Source organism: Vigna unguiculata, chromosome 5 (genome assembly GCF_037176805.1).
Source record: "Vigna unguiculata cultivar grain cowpea cultivar isolate G323 ecotype 2 chromosome 5, ASM3717680v1, whole genome shotgun sequence".
NCBI lineage: Eukaryota > Viridiplantae > Streptophyta > Magnoliopsida > Fabales > Fabaceae > Vigna > Vigna unguiculata.
This window is the reverse complement of record NC_140796.1, coordinates 27,117,978-27,123,977: the sequence shown is the minus strand read 5'-3', so window position 1 is coordinate 27,123,977 and position 6,000 is coordinate 27,117,978.

The window sequence follows — 6,000 nt, the reverse complement described above, 5'->3', positions numbered from 1 at the left end:
GCTTAGGCCTCTGGTTCTTATCAAAGATTAACATCTTTGTGGCGAATCTTCACTTGACTTATCAATCTACTAGATTGTGGCGTCCTCCATCTCTGTCTTATTCCGCGTTCTTCTCTGATTTATTCGTGTCGTGCCTCTTCAGGATTCAAATTCAGAAACGATCATACTCTTTCCTAGATAGGATCGTATCATCTGGTATCTAGAGCAAGGTTCTGGTTTGAATTTCCTCTTCTATGTTATTTTTCTGTCATATGAAACAAAAAAAATTAATTACAATTTTTAATGTCTGTTTGTTCTATATTTTGTTTTAAATTTTGTTTTTTTCCTTTGTAAGGAGTAAAACCCCTAAGGTTGTTTCCAATTTGGTTGAATTTTTTGTTTTTTTTTATTTGGCGTATTTATTTATTTTTTTCTTTTTTGTTCTCTGTTTAAATTGTGTATTTTTACATTTGATTCGTGGAAATTATTTGTTATTGTGTTTGGGATTTGCAAGTGCCCTTAGTTTGATTTACATGAGTATGAGGGTTTGAAGGATCAATTGTTTAATTTGTTTTTGTGTTGAACTGCAAAAAAAATATATAAATACAACAAAAAAAAATATTGTGGATCAAGTCAAAAGGAAACAAATATATATTGGAAAAAAAAAGTAGAAAAAGAAGGATCCAAAAAAAAAGGGGGGGGGGGAGTTCAACACAACTTTTATTGCAATTTTATTTGTGGTTTATTGATATTTACTTGCAATCAGTCTTTCTCTTAGAGTCTCCATGTTGTCTCATTTAAATCTCTTTGGTAGTCCTATTATTTTCTAATTTTAATTTTCTTGTTTTGTGTCTTTACAATTCCTTGAAGTTTTGTCTAGTGTTTTGAATCCTCTTTGTCCTCTTAAGTCAAGATTTAGATCTCGCAACTTTCTTCACATTGTTTGTTCACTCTTTCCTTAAGCTACTAGAGTTCTTCGCCAAGCACTAAAGGGAATTTGAGTGGTAAAAGGCAAGAGAGTACATTCAAGAAAAAGCCTATATGTGTGATACACGAGTGGAAAATTGAGTGAAACACTTAGCGAAGTGGTGAGGTCCTAAAGATATTTTATTATACTAAACATTTTCTTGCAGGAATTAGCAAATATTGAGTAATGCAAAATGTTTCCACAGAGGCATCCTTCTGGAACTGGTTTAACATATGGTTTAAATTATCCTACTCCTAACAAAAATCATTTGGTTCAAGGACTTGAACGTACCAAGAGACTGACATGTAGAGATACACCTAGTGTTTATGAGGTATTGGTAGCAGACGTTAATGCCTTGGAGTCCAGAATTATAAAGCTAATCGGCAAGATTGCTAGTATTAAACGGAAGCACAATCCTGATAGAAAATTATTGCCAAAGACAAGTACACTAAGATGTTCCAAATGTGAAGGCTCTGGGCGTGAAACTCATCAATGTCCTAATGGGGATGCAAGTCCCATGACTCATGAAGACCTCAAGAACTACATTTCATACTTGAGAGAGGAGGAAGAAAGGATAATGCAAAAATTAGATATATTGAAAAGAAGGCAAGAGCGAAAGCTAAAAAGAGTCCATGAGAAGGAAACACTTATAGAAAATTAAGCAAAGGAAAAGAGAGAAAGAGACGAGAAAGAAAAGAGAGAAAAAGTAGGGAAAGAAAGGAGCGAGAGAGAGAGGAGAAAGAAGAAGGAGAGAGAAAAGAGAACAAAGAGCGAGAAAAAGTAAAGAAAGAAGAGAGTAGGAAAAGAGAAGGAAGAAAAGAGAGAAAAAGAAGAGAGCGAGAGAGAGGAGAAAGAAGAAGGAGAGAGAAAAGAGAAAGAAGAGCGAGAAAAAGTAATGAAAGAAGAGAGTAAAAAAAGAGAGAAGGAAGAAAAGAGAGAAAAAGAAATAAGAGAGCATTATGAATTGTCAATGAAAAAATGTACTAACTTTCCTCTTATTGTTTTATTGCCTATGGACGATTTATTCATCAAAGAGCAATGGCATCAACAATGGAAAGACGAAAGGATACTTAGGGAAGAGCTATTCATCAAGCAACAAGGAGATCAACAATGGGAAGACGAAATGATGATAAAAAAAGACACAAGCTTAGAAATATATGCTCATGAGTTAGCTTGTTTACCCATTTCTAACAAACCTACGGGTGATCAAAGTCATACCTATAATTAGGTTGTTTGTTTGAGCAATATTCCTTTTCTTTTCTTTGAGCATTTTATCTTTAATTTAAAATTGTTTGATGATTGGTGCAGGTGGGTATTTGACCCTGGAGGTAGAACTCCAAATCTTTTATAATAAGAGATTGACCTCTTTCAGGATCCAAATTTCATTTTAGTAGAATTTCTATTATTTTATTTTTGATTTGTGTCTTTGATTTATGTTTGTGTTTGTGCATAGGACCTTCTAGAATTCGGGTTGAATTCTCTCCAAACAGGAGAGAATGATAAAGAATCTTCAAGTGAGACAAATTTGAGGACAAATTCTCTTTAAGAAGGAGGGAATGATAGAGCACTATCCTAAGATTCCATACAAGAAGAACTTAAAGATGAACATTTACAACTCAAAGGACCTATGACAAGGGCAAGGAGTAAGAGATTGAAAAATCACATTTATTCAAGACTCTTGATATTACAAGCAACTACAAGTGAAAATTCAAAGGATATGAAGATCATGGCTTGGAGCACTCTTGAAGGATAATTATTAGGAAATTAATTTATATTTTTAAACTTTGGGTTTTCTTTTAGAAAATAAGTTATGTTTTTGGGCTTTGGGCTTTCTTTTATAAATTAGTTTAGGTTTTGGTTTGGGCCTTCTTGTAGGGTTCTTAGGTTTTCTTAAACTCATGTACCTATATATAGAGGTATCAAAAACTATTGTAGACACTTTTAGTCATATATTGAATTTGATTTTCATTAAAGGCAGGGTTCTCTTTGTTCTTGGCTTAGGCCTTTGGTTCTTATCAAAGATTAACATCTTTGTGGCGAATCTTCACTTGACTTATCAATCTGCTAGATTGTGGCATCCTCCATCTCTGTCTTATTCCGCGTTCTTCTCTGATTTATTCGTGTCGTGCCTCTTGAGGATTCAAATTCAGAAACAATCATACTCTTTCCTGGATAGGATCGCATCAAATTAAAGATTTGAATGAAAATATTTGTCTTTGGGAGACGACTTGGTTCATTTTCACATACTGCATTTAATATGTTTTAATTTGGTGGGGTACAACCTCTATCAGGCCTCATCTTATATCAATACCATGTCCCATTAATTCCAACTCACTCATTAATTTCACATGCCAAGCTTCCACGATATCCATCATTCCATTCATGAATTATGTCACACATACATGGCATTCCATTATATATATATATATATATATATATATATATATATGTATATATATATAGATATATATATATATATACATATATATATATATATATATATATATATATCTCAACATATCAATCATACCCAAACAATTACAAATCATCCAACGACAACCAAGCAACCAAACCACGCACTGTCTCGCCCAATCCCTCGCTCAGGCTGAAGGATCTCGCTCAAGTGAGACAGTCTCGCTCAGGCGAGCCCCCTTCGCCTAGGCGAGGGCTCGAAAAGGAAACAGGAACCAACGTGGGATCTCGCTTAGGCGAGACCCCTCTCGCTTGGGCGAGTGGTTCGCTCGCTCAAAATAATGAGCTGGTCGCCTGGGCGACCTTTCGCGAAAAAGGATTTGGGCGAGCCTCCGCCAGACTCGCTTAGGCGAGTTCAACTCGCCTGGGCGAGATTATCAGTTCTCGCCCTAGTCTCACCTACAGCAGATGTATCTTTCAACCCCAGCCAATCACACAAAGCATTTCACGTCCTAAGAACAATGATTAACCCATACAAATAATTCGCAAGCTCAAGAATAGGCATAAAAACATAACTTAAACTCGAACCCTAACTTCCCGTACCTGGAAACGTTAGCTAAGGATTTGATACTCGAACAGTGAAGGACGATTGCTCATGGGACAGTTTCGCGAGTTGAAAAACAGTGGGACAAGTTCCAAAAATGAGCTCATTAGAAAGCTCTAACTGAGAACATACGGAAGAATCAAAATGAACATAGAGCTTGAGTTGGGAGGGACTTACACAGAACGGAAGAATAAGGCTGAGCTTGCTAAGCTATGACGACTCCAAACCCTAGTAGAGGATGACGACAGCAGCTCTAAGAGATGTGTGGGATCTGTTTTACTAAGAGTAGTTACAAGTTAGGGTTTTGGGGTATCTTAGGTCAGAAATTGAATTGGGCCAACCCCATTTAGGCCCAAAAGATTGGGCAGCCTCTACAATAAAATGGGCAAAAATAATTGTGCCTTACACCAGAGGTGTGCATTTATTAGGAATATTTCTAATACATATTTCTAATAACTCTAAAATATCATATACATATTTTCCTACCGTTCTTTTTCTATTTCTTAGGAAATCTTTTTAAATCTCATGTATATAACCATATTCACCCACGTAACAATATATCTTTTCAATAAATCCATTTAACAAATAATCATCATTTATAACTCATTTATAGGGCAATAATTACACTAGTGTAGTAAGGGCTTTTTGCCCCGGTTATTATCCTCATTTTGCCTTGGGTCTGGAACCGAGGCATATTGGGACGAGGCCTAAAGGCACCCCGTTTAGCCTCAGTCGTTACTCGAAGCCATAGAGTACCTTTTATGCCTCGGTTCTAAATGAACCGGAGCCATAGTGTTAAGCTTCCTCGCCGACGTCACACTCAATAGCACCACTATCACCGCGAGTTCCGGCACCGCAACAGCAGCCTGCGTTCTGCAACAGCAACAACACTGTTTGGACCTGCAACCACCAAGGCAGCACTTGCAATGTTCACCATCAACACAGATCCACTGCCTGCACGCGAGCCAGATTTAAACCATCATCAACGCTACGTAGATCTGCAACTACGACCAACAACTCCATTGCAGCAGCGAGAGCAAGACGCATTCTCCGCAACGCTTCAACACTGATCTGCACCATTAACGTTCACGCAAAGCGTCATTGCGCCGCGACACACAACCCGCAACAGCAACGTCAACGAGCCATGGAACCTGCATTAGCCACCGCAACTCCACCATCTCCGTCGCACAGCCACATCACAGGAGAAGAAGAAGCACAGGCAGCAGCGCATCCAACCATCACCACCGCACCTGAAACAGCCATGCCAGAGGGAGAAGAGAAAGGGTACTGTTGCAAAGAGGGGCGCAGGGAAGAAGAAGAGAAAGGGGGCTCGCGAATTTGGTGCCCTAAATAAAGCATATGGCCTCGGTTATTAATTGAACCGAGGCATATAGCCCTATTTGGCACCGATTCAGACCCACTCGAGGCCAAAGAGGTCACGACTAGTGGGTTTTTGGTTTCGGGTTTGTGTAACCGAAGCATATGACACTTCTTTGGCACCGGTTTTTGGCGAACCTAAGCATATACCTCTCTTCTGCTTCGTGTTAAGCTGAACCGAGGCATAAAAGTTGTCTGAAATTGCAAAAATGCCATCGCGCCATTATATGCTTCGGTTCCTGGACAACTGAGGCATATAAGGCGAGGTAAAAATCAATTTCTGCCCAAGTGTTACTTTATATATCCTTCAAAAGAATCTCTTATCTTTCATATTTTAAAACATCATTTAAATAAAATAAATCTTTTAAATTAATAAACCATTACGTTTCTTGTAATAACTTTCTAAATAAATACTTTTTAAATAATTAATGGTCACTTAAAAATATTTAACATCTTTTAACAATATCTCATAATATTTAACGACATATATCTAATATATTTTTAATTAAATAAATTTTAAACCATTTTGTCTTTTACTTTAAATATTTATTTAATCTCATTTATTTATTTTTATAATTATTATAATTTTTTGGATCTCTTATTCTCTTAACAAATAAATTTTTCGTCCTAAAAAATGAAATTTCTAGAATGCATTTTATAC